The sequence below is a fragment of the Lissotriton helveticus genome, chromosome 4_1 (genome assembly GCF_964261635.1).
Source record: "Lissotriton helveticus chromosome 4_1, aLisHel1.1, whole genome shotgun sequence".
Lineage (NCBI taxonomy): Eukaryota > Metazoa > Chordata > Amphibia > Caudata > Salamandridae > Lissotriton > Lissotriton helveticus.
Genome location: NC_136063.1, coordinates 1,866,269,647 through 1,866,285,245, shown reverse-complemented (window position 1 = coordinate 1,866,285,245; position 15,599 = coordinate 1,866,269,647). Strand labels below are relative to the sequence as shown.

The window sequence follows — 15,599 nt, the reverse complement described above, 5'->3', positions numbered from 1 at the left end:
TCAGTGAGAGAGAGTGGTAGAGTCAGTCAGTGAGCGAGAGTGGGAGAGTCAGTCAGTGAGAGAGAGTGGGAGAGTCAGTCAGTGAGCGAGAGTGGGAGAGTCAGTCAGTGAGAGAGAGTGGGAGAGTCAGTCAGTGAGAGTGAGTCAGTGAGAGTCTGTCAGTAATGAGAGAGAGTCAGTGGTGAGAGAGTCAGTGGTGAAAGAGAGTCAGTGGTGAAAGAGAGTCAGTGGTGAAAGAGAGTCAGTGGTGAAAGAGAGTCAGTGGTGAAAGAGAGTCAGTGGTGAAAGAGAGTCAGTGGTGAAAGAGAGTCAGTGGTGAAAGAGAGTCAGTGGTGAAAGAGAGTCAGTGGTGAAAGAGAGTCAGTGGTGAAAGAGAGTCAGTGGTGAGAGAGAGTCAGTGGTGAGAGAGACAGTGGTGAGAGAGACAGTGGTGAGAGAGACAGTGGTGAGAGAGACAGTGGTGAGAGAGTCAGTGGTGAGGGAGTCAGTGGTGAGGGAGTCAGTGGTGAGGGAGTCAGTGGTGAGGGAGTCAGTGGTGAGGGAGTCAGTGGTGAGAGAGAGTCAGTGGTGAGAGAGAGTCAGTGGTGAAAGAGAGTCAGTGATGAAAGAGAGTCAGTGGTCAGAGAGTCAGTGGTCAGAGAGTCAGTGGTCAGAGAGTCAGTGGTCAGAGAGTCAGTGGTGAGAGAGTCAGTGGTGGGGGAATCAGTGGTGAGGGAGCAAGTGGTGAGGGAGTCAGTGAGAGAGAGAGAGTCAGTGAGAGAGAGAGAGTCAGCGAGAGAGAGAGAGTCAGCGAGAGAGAGAGAGTCAGCGAGAGAGAGAGAGTCAGCGAGAGAGTCAGTGAGAGTGAGTCAGTGAGAGTGAGTCAGTGAGAGTGAGTCAGTGAGAGTGAGTCAGTGAGAGTGAGTCAGTGAGAGTGAGTCAGTGAGAGAGAGAGTGGGAGAGTCAGTCATTCAGTGAGAGAGAGTGGGAGAGTCAGTCAGTGAGAGAGTGGGAGAGTCAGTCAGTGAGAGAGTGGGAGAGTCAGTCAGTGAGAGAGAGTGGGAGAGTCAGTCAGTGAGAGAGAGTGGGAGAGTCAGTCAGTGAGAGAGTGGGAGAGTCAGTCAGTGAGAGAGTGGGAGAGTCAGTCAGTGAGAGAGAGTGGGAGAGTCAGTCAGTGAGAGAGAGTGGGAGAGTCAGTCAGTGAGAGTGAGTCAGTGAGAATTAGTAAGTGAGTATGAGTCAGTGAGAGTGAGTCAGTGAGAGTGAGTGAGTCAGTCTGTCAGTGAGAGTGTCAGTGAGAGAGAGTGAGTGAGTGAGAGAGTGAAAGAGTCAGTGGGAGAGTGAGAGTCAGTGAGAGAGTGGAGTCAGTCAGCGAGAGTGAGAGAGTCAGTCAGCGAGAGTGAGAGTGTCGGTCAGCGAGAGTGAGAGAGGCAGTCAGTGAGAGTGAGAGTCAGTCAGTGAGAGTGAGAGTCAGTCAGTGAGAGTGAGAGAGTCAGTCAGTGAGAGAGTCAGTCAGTGAGTGAGAGTGTCAGTCAGTGAGAGTGAATGAGAGTGAGAGTGAGTCAGTCAGTGAGTGAAAGAGAGTAAGTCAGTGAGATAGTCAGTGATAGTGAGTCAGTCTTTTAGCGAGAGTCAGTCAGTGAGATAGTCAGTCAGTCTTTTAGCAAGAGTCAGTCAGTGAGAGAGAGTCAGTCAGTGAGAGGGAGTCAGTCAGTGAGAGGGAGTCAGTCAGTGAGAGAGAGTCAGTCAGTGAGAGAAGGTCAGTGAGAGAAGGTCAGTGAGAGAAGGTCAGTGAGAGAGAGTCAGTGAGAGAGAGTCAGTGAGAGAGAGTCAGTGAGAGAGAGTCAGTGAGAGAGAGTCAGTGAGAGAGTCAATCAGTCAGTGAGAGAGAGTGGGAGAGTCAGTCAGTGAGAGAGAGTCAGTGAGAGAGAGTCAGTGAGAGAGAGTCAGTGAGAGAGAGTCAGTGAGAGAGAGTCAGTGAGAGAGAGTCAATCAGTCAGTGAGAGAGAGTGGGAGAGTCGGTCAGTGAGAGAGAGTGGGAGAGGTGGTCAGTGAGAGAGAGAGTGGTAGAGTCAGTCAGTGAGAGAGAGTGGGAGAGTTAGTCAGTGAGAGAGAGTGGGAGAGTCAGTCAGTGAGAGTGAGTCAGTGAGAGTCTGTCAGTAGTGAGAGAGAGGCAGTGGTGAGAGAGAGTCAGTGGTGAGAGAGAGTCAGTGGTGAAAGAGAGTCAGTGGTGAAAGAGAGTCAGTGGTCAAAGAGAGTCAGTGGTCATAGAGAGTCAGTGGTGAAAGAGAGTCAGTGGTGAAAGAGAGTCAGTGGTGAAAGAGAGTCAGTGGTGAAAGAGAGTCAGTGGTGAAAGAGAGTCAGTGGTGAAAGAGAGTCAGTGGTGAGGGAGTCAATGGTGAGGGAGTCAGTGGTGAGGGAGTCAGTGGTGAGGGAGTCAGTGGTGAGGGAGTCAGTGGTGAGGGAGTCAGTGGTGAGAGGGAGTCAGTGAGAGAGTGAGAGAGTGAGTCTGCGAGAGAGAGAGTCAGCGAGAGAGAGAGAGTCAGCGAGAGAGAGAGTCAGTGAGAGTGAGTCAGTGAGAGTGAGAGCGAGTCAGTGAGAGCGAGTCAGTGAGAGTGAGTGAATCAGTCTGTCAGTGATAGTGTCAGTGAGTGAGTGAGAGAGTGGGAGAGTCAGTCACTCAGTGAGAGAGAGTGGGAGAGTCAGTCAGTGAGAGAGTGGGAGAGTCAGTCAGTGAGAGAGTGGGAGAGTCAGTCAGTGAGAGAGAGTGGGAGAGTCAGTCAGTGAGAGTGAGTCAGTGAGAATTAGTCAGTGAGAGTGAGTCAGTGAGAGTGAGTCAGTGAGAGTGAGTCAGTGAGAGTGAGTCAGTGAGAGTGAGTCAGTGAGAGAATCAGTCTGTCAGTGAGAGTGTCAGTGAGTGAGTGAGAGAGTAAGTCAGTGAGAGCGTGAGAGTGGGAGAGTCTATCTGCGAGAGTGAAAGAGTCAGTGGGAGGGAGAGGGTCAGTGAGAGAGAATCACTGTGAGTGAAAGAGTCAGTGTGAGTAAGTGTCAGTGAGAGTGAAAGGGTCTGTGAGAGTGTCAGTGAGAGTGAGTCAGCCATTAATGTAAGGTATTTGCAGTTAGGGTGAGTACTCTAAAGCTCAACATTCATTGTGACAATGGTTTGAATATAAAACCTGTACATGTTTGCACAGTTTAACGCGCACAGTCTGCTCTTTTTCAATGCACATACTCGTGCTTGTGGCGCGTTCCTGCTTGCTCCTGCAAAGTGAAAAAGAGCAGAACGATGGCTAAAGGTCTCCTAATCAGTGCATGCGCGCTGCATAGGCGAAACCTAAAAAGCAAGCATTCCAGCATGCTGTTAGAAGCTGCCAGCCTTTTCCTTGGGAAGAGATCTTATCTTGTCAGTGAATGTATAAAAAAAAAGGCCCACACAAAAGCAAATGAACACAGTAATTCGGCCCTTGGAACAGATAGGAGCCCCATTTTAATATATATTAAATACAAGAGAGTTCATGCTGTGCAGGCGCAACATAAAAAAGCGCTCAGAGGACAAACAAGTGTCCATTTGCTAATACGCTTAGCACTAAGTGATGAATCTGCACAAAAACTGGTAGAAATTTGAGAGGATTCATTTTCTATAGATATTTCACATTTAGGCAAATCCACTGAGGAGACAAGTCAACAGGGGGGGGGCAATAAAACTGTCATTTGCTTATAACTTTAGTGCAATTTGATAAATCTGCATCAAATGTGGCAGGCAGTTAGCAAGTTACACCGATATACGCAGGTACATCAGCTTACCTGCTGATCAAACTAAGGGAGGAGAGGTAGATCAAAAGATTTTTGATTCAGGAATACCTTTTCACCAACTAATGGATCTGCATGAAACTCAGCACAGACTCAGCACGTTAAACCTACTCCTGGGGACGTATTACAGATTGTCATTGTTTGTGCTCGGCGCACTTTTTAAAAGGTGCACCGCGTGCAAACAATGACAATGCGCCCTATTCGGATGTATGCATGCCCCCAGGCCAGCCGCGATCTCGCGCTGCCCTTGGGCAATGCATTCATATGAAAACACAAAGCAGCTGCTATGTGTTTCACAGTGCGGGGGCACCAGCATGCGCTTTTACAGGAGAAGTCCCCTTGCAGGCGGGTGCAATCAATGAGTACACCCGCCTGCAAGGGGATGTCTGGGGAGGTCCATTGGACCCCCTGTACCCTCTGCAAAGGCCTGCTCTCAAGAGGCGCCACAGACAGTGCACCACCTTTTAAATGGCGCTCTGTCAGTGCGCCTCCTGAGGGCTTCTTTGCCTCTGCGCCAGAGTCAAAGGAATTCCCCCATTTGCATAGGGCATGTCTTTGTGCAAATGAGGGAACATCCTCTGAATGTAGCGCTGGTGCTTTATCAGTATAGGTGAAGGGGACGCTCAAGCTTCTGCGCCCCCTTCTATAATAGCAAAGTGCTCCAGGGGCGCGCAAAGTGGGCGCAAACGCCTGTTGCGCCCCCAGTGCACTTGCTGTAATGTATTTACTTTAGAGGTTTAATATAGCGCTGGCTGGACCCGGAGGTTTCAGAGCGCTTTAAATGAGAAAAGGATAGTAAAGGCAAACAAACAATAATTCGACTGTATGGGTTATCAAAACAGGAGAACAGAAGTGAAAACAGCTAGAGTTAACATATCAAAAAGACAAATGCGAGGCGCAGGGAAAATGACCATATATAGCATGTAATACGGCGCCTGGTGTGGAAAATAGACTTTTTATCTTGAAACTCGCTCAGCCATTTTGTATTCTGTATAAAAGTATATCTGTTATCTTGCCATTCACTCCGCCGTTTTGTGCTATACCCTTCATGACTGACCTCTCTGTATCACGAACACTCTGGAGCTCCACTTTTGATCTGCCACATTCCTGCACGGACACTCACACCCTGTTCATGTTTTGGCCTGCCACAAACTGACCAGCCCATGCTCAACCAGTCGGGCAGGGAGTTTCCCAGATTTTTATTGTCCTCACCCTGTACACTACGTCCTGCAGGGGTCCATACAACTACCATTTGCGGACTTATTTATATAAACATGCTTTTCGCCTACACCCTGTAGGGGCCTCACCGCTACCCTCTGTGCTTATCAGATTAACCTTTGTTTGACATATAATCATGCCTTTTTCACCTATGCCCTGCAGGGGCCAAACAGCCAACACATGCCGATTGTATCAGAACTGATCATTATTTGTCTGTAAAGTATTGGTGTTGTGGATTCAGCTAAGGGTTTGGGTTTGTACAGTATGGGGCGCTCACGCAGTGCACTGATCGTTTTTGGCTGGCGTTTGTTAACACAGCAAGAATAAAAGACCTTTACAAAGCTTCTTATACTGCTTTTTCCGGTGTCCACTGTTTTGTCTCAAACCACTGTACTACCAATCTCCGTCTTTACTATACGTGTGCCCAGTACCTGCTGTATAAATTATTGGTGTTTGTTACTGTTCACCTGGCACGCACATGGTTGGGATGAAGGGTAAACAAGGTTCAGAACCAAAGCACTGATCAGACTGCCTCCTCAGACAGCTATGGGTGTCTGTTGCTGATGCTTTCTCTCTCATGAGATAGTAATAAATATCCTTTCTCTCTGGCTCCAGCGTTGGTCGAAGTTTGTATTCCGGACCCGTGGACTATAGGGTGAACCTGACACCTTTTGGATGGTCCCCCAAAAGACCCCCAAAATCCACACTGGTGTTCTAAATTTCCATGCAGGGCTACCAAAGGGACGCGGATTTCAAAGTGGGGATCAACATGTTCATTTACTAATAAATTTGGAACAGTTTGTTTAATCCATACAACATTTGGCAGACAGGTAGAAAATTACTTTTTATGTTATGTCAAGTTTTGAGCAGATCCGTCAGGCAGGCAAAGATAAATGGGCTGAGGCAATAAAAGTTGTATTCACTAGTAACTTTGGCATTGATTCATTAATCTGCATAGCATTTGGTAGCTACCAACTTAACCCTGGTGTAATGCCAGGCAGGACCTGCGAGCAAACCCTGCTGCATACAGCCCAAACAAAGTGGGCACAGGGCCTGGCTGAATGCTGTGCACGTCGCAGAAAGGGCACATGGCAGGTGAAAAATAACATGAAAAACACTAAACAAACAAAAAAGTCAGATATGGTTCTGTGAGTAAAACCGTAAAAGCATTGAAATTTTTAAGTTATGGTGTGGGATGTAAAAAGGCACACAAAACTCATGCCAGGGCCACGTTCAGTACACCGCTTAGCCAATGGCATTTAAAAAAGAAAAAGGTCAAAACATGCCGAGCATGAGTTAAGGTGCGCATTGTGTGCATAGTGTAACAGGTCCACTTCAGAGATTTTTCGGTTCTTTACCTGTGTTCACACACGTACACGTCCTCGGGATCCCAAGGCAAGACCACATCACTCAGCACCTACGAGACCTCCACTGGCTCCCCGTCGAAAAGAGAGTGACCATCAAGCTGCTCAGCCACGCCTATAAATCCTTCCACAACACCGGACCCCGATACCGCAACAAAATAACCTCCTTCTACGCACCCAAGAGAAACATCCGGTCCGCCGGCCTTGCCCTGACCGAAATCCCCCACATCCGCAGAGACAGAACGGGAGGAAGAGCCTTCTCCTACATTGCGGCCAAAACCTAGGACGAACTCCCCCTCAGTATCAGACGTACACCCACTCTTCAAGCATTCAGGAAGAGCCTCAAGACCTGGCTCTTCAGGTGAGATGGAGCTGCTCGAATCATATATTGACATACACACACACATAAATGAGTACATTGTAGAATCAATTTACATTGTTATGGATTCCTATTTGGGCACAAATTTGCTGCCACATATTTTTTTATTTTATTATTTAAATAGCTAAAAACCAAGCATCACCAAAGCAAATAGGTTTTGCCTTATGGTTCTATTGTCTTTGCCATGTACAGCACAGCCAGAGGTAATTTAAATTGCTAACAAAAAAGGGAGAGGTGCTGAAACAACCGTATTCTTTTGTAGCACGTATCAATATGCATGCACTATTACAAAATGATGCAGGTGTCTTTTTCCAATAAAAAAGGAGGTGAAAAGCAGCACAGGGGGAGAGCAACGTGGACTGTGGTCGAGGCAGGGAATTTGGGGGTGGGGGAGAAAGCACACGAGAGAACTTGCTATTCGAGGGAGTAGCAACACAGAACATGGGGAGTTATTTGGGCAGGACACACAGGGAGAGAGCTGGAAAACACATGCACTCTCATGGAGTGTTTAAGCAAAAAAGAAGAAAAGTAGTTCCCTAAAGCAGGATGGAACCCAGCCAATCAAAGAGATGGCAATGAGCCTATGGTCCACGGCAGGGACCAACACAAGCAGTACAAGTTGGGACAATGATAGCCATTGAAAAAGAAGTAGGCAAATGACAGTCACAATTATGCCAACCAATGGGAAGCAAAAGATATGCTGTAAGTCCCTGCAAGTTACTATTAAGGCCACAATAGGTCTTTTGCTACCAGACCGCTTGTACTGTCTGGTACACTCAATCCAAAAATCATGGTTTTAGCCAAGCTCCCAACGTTTATGGTACGCCAGTTTGATATAGGTGCATCTACCATAAGAACAAGCATTAACAAAGTCACTTACTCTGTCGCCTGCATGTGAAAAGAGTTCCTACAAACACAAAAACATACAAACCCAAATAACACTGACAGCAAGGTCAGGATGTCACCAGGGTTTTCCCCGTGTCATAAGAGCAGACAAGGAAGGGAAGAACATCTACCCCTTCCAACAAAGAACGCATAACAATGAGTGGCCAGCTTTCAAGTCAAAGCCAGACAATGAAAATGAAGATCACGATGAACTGCATTGAGACTGGGTGGCTATGGGATGAGAGCTGGCAAATAAGGTAAACAACAGGATAACCGTGGGTAGAGCCCATCAGTGTCATATGTAGAGATGCCACCTATGGCACCAAACATTCGTATGCTCTCCCCCCAGGGGGCGAACAGGATTTGTTTTTATATTACCATACGGCTGTTAGTTTCTAACTGATGGACACGATGTTCAGACTACAAGTTTCCGGTATATCTGTGACATGTTAGCAGTCCTTCACAATATAAAATGCTGGTTGTACTGTCAGAATGAGACTAATAAAGATACACTACGTCTTTTTTGAAACGTTACATTTGAACTACAGTTTTCGGCAGACTTACGGTGGCCTTGTAGTTCTTTACAATTGACGTCATCACCAAGCGCAGCTACGCTGTGGATGCACCACAGGTGTGTTTCTCTCGCTATAAGCTCTCTGCTTCTTCCGTTCGGCACCTCCACTCCAGCTTGGTAACGGCGGAGAGGTAAGAAGCAGTCGAGTTGGGATTTGCTTTGCGGTAGTTTGAAGTTATTTTGAAGCTAACAGTCTTGGTAGCTGTTAGTCCTCAAATCCGTCCACACACAATGTGTATGGACTTGTAAATACCATTCTCGTTGGGCCATAATGTGGCATCCTTGATTTAAAAAAAAAAATTGTCCTTCAAAAAAAAAATGTGGCCTTCATTACACGCTCTCTTTCACAAATGATGTGTTACGAAAAATAGCATATTGTGAGAGATATATGTTAAACAGCAGCATATACATTATAGAACTGCTTAATAACATGCGTTTTGAGGAAGATGTTTGATAGGTTTTTGTTGGGTTTGATTCCTATACAATATACCAGTCAGACACTTTAGAAATATGTTTGAAATAGATACTGACATTTTTATGTCTATCAATGCGTTTGACCAATTACTTTTTCGCTGCGGCTGCAAGGGAAATGTGAGAGCTAATAAGTATTGTATTTAATGGCACTGAATACAACCATGAATTAATTTGATACCCAGTGTGTGTCAAGTCTATTAACCGTATCTATAAGCAATGCTGAACATGCTGTCCATAAAATGCTGTTTTGGGCCATGATTATTTTACAGAGCGGGGCCTCATCATTTATCTCAAGCAGGTGCCGAGTGAGGTGAGGTATAATCCCTGAGAAGCAATGGTAAGTACTGATTCTACCATTGCTTCCTTAGAGACTAAGTATATTTTTTAAACAATAAGTGCAACAGGTGTTTTGTTAGTTATTAATTCCTCTTTTCAGATGTCGTAATGCATCATGCATCCGTGGAGGATTTGAATATTATCACATCACAGTCCAAACTGTATGTATTTTTTCTATAGAACAGCAGTGACAATTGTGTGTGCTGAGGTCCTAAAGAAAGCCAGGGAAGGTATCCCTTATGGCTGAAACATGTGGACCACTGAGACAGTGATTAAGTTTTAACTGTCTCTCTATTTCACTTGCACTTTTGTTTTTAGTAGGACGACAGATTTGAGACCACATCAAAAGTAATCTTGTTGTTATCTCTCTGCTGTCTATCTCTTTTTAAAAATAATTCACACTTTATATTTTCTTGCACTGCACCAACAATTTTTATTAAGTAAAAATAAGAAAAAGATTCCCTTTTGCACTTATTTCTTTTTGTGTGAACTACACAAGAGGATACAACTATCTTTCTGTCCCCCCCGTTTGAAACCAAGGGTGGACGAGAGACGGTTGTTTTGGAACCCCAGATGATGACACTGGGCACTTGAATGTGCAATGACGGGTTACCAACTATCCTGAGGTGGTTCAAGTTTGTCTTTTCCACTTTATTATTTGTCTGCCCTTTTGTTGTTTCTCTTCATACTGAAACGAGGGAGCGCCTAATGTAGCGTGATTTTTCAGACTGACACTTGGAGGAACGTTGTTGTAAAAAAACTAGGATTCTTGTGTTGTTATTGAATAAGAGTTTTTGGGGGATTGAATCCTTTTGGTCTTTATCAAAAATTCCCTCTGACCCACCATATAGTGAATAAGGGAAACAACCAGCTCTGCTGGTCCTTATCAGGATACACCCTTAAAAAGGCCTGGAGTCTATTATTATATAAAAAAAAATAAAAAGCATCAGCAAAGCCAAAAGGGTTGAAGTTATCTATCCCTTTGGCTTTAAATAAGGAGATAATCAAAAGCACAGGTGCACCATAAAACAAACAGTTTTTCAATAGTCACTAGGTAAATATGAATGTCCAGCAAGTCCGTTTTATTCAAGATGATTTATTTTTCAACAAAGTGAAAATAGAACAGCCGACGCGTTTCGTCCCAGCCGGGACTTCTTCAGGGCAATGGAAAATTCAATGTCCAGAATGTGATGACAAAAACCAGCAAAAGTTGTTGGAACCAGCTGTGTGGCAGACCGCTCTGTCAATCCCTATTTACAATAAGAATGGTCAGTATCCATATGGATGTTCCAGAGACGGTTCAATCATATGCGGTCATGAATACACGGGATCTTGGTACCACAAACTATAAACCTACTATCCAGGTCTAGAGGATAAAATGAATAAGTGTCCAATTCTTCATATGTGAATAAATATCCAGTGCACCATACATACGATGTGCACTAAAATCTATGGTTGACCAAGTGCCCCTTATAGCGGATATCCTGCCATCAAAAGAAATGTCTTCGTGGTTCCACCTCCGTAGTTCTTGGAGAAGAGAAATGTAGCGGAAAATAACCGCCCAACCGAAAGGTCCCCTCAGTGTGAATAACGCCCTTTGGCTTTGTCAATGCTTGGTTTTGGTATAACGTTATTGTTGGGGAGGGGCTGCCGCGTCCCCAAAAATACAAAAAAAAAATAGCAGAGGCTAAATTATGTTTTGGTCTCAAAAACTACACCCAGCCACCACTTACTGTGTGCGGGTGTGCCTCTTGTAAAAGAGCAGAATGTCGTCACTCACAGTGAAGGTAGCCCAAAGGATGAAGTAGGCTGACCCATCGCCCCATTTTTTTTTTTTTGCGTTATTGGGAAGAGGAAAAGTGTGAATGACAGCCGACCAATGGATGAAGAGGGTTGGTTAAAAGCCCCTTTAACTAAGTATAGTACATGTATAATTGTGATGAAATCAAAAGGCGTTAGCTAGCACCAGGCCTGGAGAAACTGAGATGAGGATAGGCCATAGTAGCACTCAAACAGTACAGACATTGCCTTCCCTTGAAACTGCACACATACATAATTAGCTAGCTTGCTAGGATTAATACACTTTTGATCAAATAAAGCTGATTTCATTTCAAACTAGTTCAAATAATGTTATTTTAATTCAATTTAAGGAAACGAATGCTTAACTTTTCTGAATGCCTACTATTACAGGTGGGCAAGGACAGTCACCATTTCAAGAGTTACTTATTTCATAGTAAGTAATAAGCAGCTTGGCGTTGTAAGGCTTCTTCAATATGTATACAAAATGATTTATGTGCTTTCCTTAAAACTATATGTGCTGTAGCATGAACAAAGGAAACACTGTTTTGAAAAGCACGGAATCTGATGTCCCACTTCTGTCCGAAATGCTACTCCTATAATGCCAATGTGACCATTTGCCCACAGAGACACTAGCACGGCACCAAATGAAATCACAAAACCACCCACCAACTTCGAACACTCAAAAGTGTGCTTCTGGCCAAAATAAAAGGCTAAGGAATACTGGGGCTAGCCGAGCAGTTTCCTAGATTTCTGAGCCATGGGAGCACAGAATGTGCAAAAGAAAGGAAATGTATGGATTCGGGTGAAATCCTTACAAACAAGCTGTAAACAAGAAGACATTGTAAACAACAGTTGACAAAGTCAAAGGTGTGGCTGTTTTTACAAGTCAAAGAGCTTATTTATTGATCAGTTCTTTTTTCGTGGTTATGTGTTGGGTGAATGACAATGAATAGTTGGATGATTCAGTGCACAGATTGGTAAAGAGGTATGTAATGAGATTAAAGAGATGAGTGCAGAGTTGGATAAATGGGTATGATGACCAGTGAGTGCAGAGAAGATTAACCACTATGTGACTGGATGAGTGAAAGGATGGACCAATTGGTACATGCAAGCATACACACAAGAAATAACACACATTTTGATAGCTTTGGCCTCTAATGTCCCACAACTGGGAGCGTGAGACCATCAAAAAGCGACAGAGTAGTATGTTTCCGATGTCGTAGAGCAAAACTTCACATTCAATGTAAAGTGTTTCAGTTGTGTCAATGTCACACTGTATCCAGGTGAAAGAGAGATATCACTTATAGCAGAGTTTGCAATAGTTCAACAAATGTGTTTTCATTTATTAGCATTTTCGTTGGATATGACTCAGGTAACAACTTAAAAATGTGACTGCACGAGGTTTCTTTAAAATAATGTTATTGAATTTGTTTATTTCCAAGTAGTTCTGTCATTGTACATTGTTTTATAAGCACCAATTGCTCCGTTCCAAGATGACATACCGGCCGTGTGTGCCTACCCAGCACACTACTCAATGCAGCAAATTCACTTAAAGCAAAGTTGTCCTGGGCTACATGGGGAAAAAAATAAGGAACATATGGCGGCTTTAATAGTTATCATAAAAGTAGAGACTTTATTGCAACCTGTAGAAAGCACTATATAAGAAATATTAGACCCATGCAGTACTTGATTGTACATATATCTTAGAGGGGCTAATGCCAGTAGACTGAATCAGGATCCGCCACAGAGTGAACACAGGACATCGCTAACATCCATGAAGGCCAATTCCTCTAAATGTAAATTGTCCTATGGACGTGCAGTAGTAAACTCCATACAACATGAAAGACCATTACTTTCACCTGACTCCTCAAAATGAATTGATGAATAAGTTAACACAACTAAAAATACTCAGAGGCTAAGAGGTGGACTGAGTGGCGGGAGGGGCTCGCCTTGTACTACCTATGTATAAATTAAAATAGCTCTCTCTTGCCATACCACAAAGCATGACAACAAACTTTATTCTGCATTTTTTGCCATCAATAATCATGCAATTAAAAAATGTCATACAATTGCAATAATTAAAAATTAATATCAAAATAAAATCCTATAATTCATTATGCCAAAAACATAATTAAATGAGTATACAATTTTTAGAAGACAATCTCCACCATTAATTTAATTATGTCCCTCTTTGGCAATACTAGGAGATACATTTGTTTTTAAATTATTTTGCCTGGCCCTGCAGATGGTCAATAAGAATAGTGATACCGCTAACACTACACACAGGGAAGTGTCATTATTTTAAATTCTCAGAAGCTCTGTAAATTATGTGCACAAAGCTATTGGGATGGTTAACAAATCCCAGGTTTTATTGCCTGGCTCCTCTTTGCTGTACACACAAAGTCAAATAATAAAAAATAAGCCTAAAGAGAAAGGTACATTGCTAGTCCAGAGTCAAGGTACAATCACTTCACTAGTTTGTTCGTCCCTTGGGCGCACAAAAATACATTAGGTTTCACTAGTATAATGTATAATAGCCTAATAAAGTACTAAATATGGTTCCCTCAAATGAGAGATTCACACATCCAGACAGAAAGATTCAACAAGTCATTCCTAAATAAAGTATTCCGATTTAGAAAAAGTCGGATACGAGAATGTTATATTTCTTATACATGTCGTTATTTAAACTTCTCTTATTTAGACTTGTGGGTTTACGTCAACAGTGTGAAAATATGTAAACATTAAACAAAAGTATCCAGCCTGAAAATTGGTTGGTAATTCAACTATTATGTATTCAGAAACCGTTAACAGGTTGGTAAGCGGTATTAAGCGTTAAAATTAACAGCGTTGTAATTTGTTTATGATTCGCGGGAAAAAATTAAGATGAGATTAGTAAACATCAACCTAAAAGGACCACTATATTAATGTTATCGTCTGTTGTTTTAATTGATGCTGCAGGCTAATAAGATTTGTGAACTGGGAAAGAGTAACACCCCACACACGTTCAAAGATCTGAATTGCTTTAATAACACTGCGAGCTCGATGCAGACAACATAAGTCCGAACGGGCACTTCCCAAAGTCTTGCTCCAGTTCCCTGCTAGCTGAGTATTAGGGAGAATAAAGCTGCCAATGAGACCTCGCTTCATCCTACTGGAACAGGATCTGCAACGGGCTGCCGGGCGAGACGTGCTGCGCAAACGGAAATAAGCTGAGCAAATAACCTGGAAAGCGTGAGGCTCATGCTGCGTGTTTACAGAGCATGGATGTGTGACGTGTCCACCGAGGAAGGGCTGCTGTCCCGTGTTAACGAATAACGGCACATTGCAGCACAGACGAGGAGCCTGGCTGTGGGGTCCAGAAATATATCATGTCCCCGCCTCTCGAGATCGGCCCCGCGGCTCGTCGACCCGTAGCGCGTTCACGCCTGGAAAGTTACATAAAGCGGACCGTGGAGTCTAGCCCGGGCAGCTGCTACCTCCGCCGGGGCGCGCGGGGGCTGACGTCCAGCCGAGGGGAGCACGGGAGTCGCGGCGCGGCTGTTGTAGAAGCAGTGGGGAGGCTGGTGAAGTTTGCAGGCAGGGTCGAGCCGCGGGTCTCCCTGCGCCCGGTGACGTCACCTGTTGAGGGCTCTTTGTTGTGACTCCGGGCAACAGCATCCCAGACACAACTCCAGGGGGTGTTACTGTACTGTATCCGGCTGCGGGATGCAGGAGACGGGGGAGGACGCCGTGGAAGGGGAAGGATTGCAGCGGGGAAACTGGTATACGGGGCAGAGAGTGGCAAGGAGCTGTGCTGTGGGGTACAGATCCAGTGGTGGGACCCAGTCTCTCCCCGGATGCCGTGTCTCGGTGTACGTGGCATCAGATCAACAGCTCTCGCCTCCCCCTTCGCTCGTCACTAAACTACTGTCAGGATCAGAACCTCACACATGAATGTCCAGCGCCGTCATCGCTACCTTCAGAGGGGGCTGTGAGTGTTGAGATGCTGCCGAGGTCACTCCCCTCAGCACCCTCTCCCCAACACAGATGTTTTTGTACAGCTCTCTAGCATAGGGTCTAGGGGGAGGGAGGGCTTCAGCTCCTGCTCCTGCTTTATGTCCTCCCTTACCTCAGGCTCCTGCAGTCCGACTGTTGCACAGACTCCGTCCTGTGCACCGCGGGACACAATAAAGTTCCTGCAATTCTGTGCGCGCGCCTCACAAGCACTCGGGCGCCACGGCCATGATGGAAATGGAATGCGATCTGAAAGTACATGCGCGCGTCGGGACAGCCCCCCCCCTCCAGCTCCGAGCATGCGCGGTGCATCTTGTGCTGTGCTGAAGCGACCAAGGAATGTGTGTGTTCGATCAACATGCCCGGTTTCGATATCTAGCTGCTTTTGTCACTTTTTATCTATTTATTTATTTATTTATGCATTTTTATATAGCGCGGACTTTACCCGAAGGCGTCAGAGCGCTTCACAATAGGAACAGAAATGAAACATAATGAGAAACATTACACAAGAACAAATTACAAAAGCATACGTTACGTTACATAAGGTAATCGTGACAATTGTGAGCAAACAAAATACATGAGGTAGTAAAAATTGTGAGCAACCAAAAATACATGAGGTAGTAAAAAGTGCACAAGAGGAAAAAGTGACAAGTGTGCAGTTACAAGAGAAAACAAATTATAATTTGAGGTAAAATACTGCAAAAGGTGCTAGACACTAAGGCACAAAAACAAGCGTTACGAAGGCAAAGGTGGCACTTGTGCAAGTATCAAAGGTAAAAACATGTGA

The 15,599-nt window shown here is 44.6% G+C and overlaps 1 protein-coding gene across 3 annotated transcripts in view; it reads right to left on the bottom strand.

Moving 5' to 3' along the window:
* The window catches only part of LOC144829404 (fibronectin type-III domain-containing protein 3a-like), a 618,864-nt gene extending 603,779 nt beyond the window's left edge, over positions 1-15,085 (bottom strand). The window contains exon 1 of one of the 3 annotated variants that reach the window (XM_078688524.1): positions 14,928-15,085. The gene's annotated coding sequence lies outside the window, so the exon portion shown is untranslated. The remainder of the gene's footprint in view (positions 1-14,927) is intronic. The other 2 variants (XM_078688526.1, XM_078688525.1) reach the window with 2 other exon arrangements.
* Between the last annotated feature and the right edge of the window lie 514 nt (positions 15,086-15,599).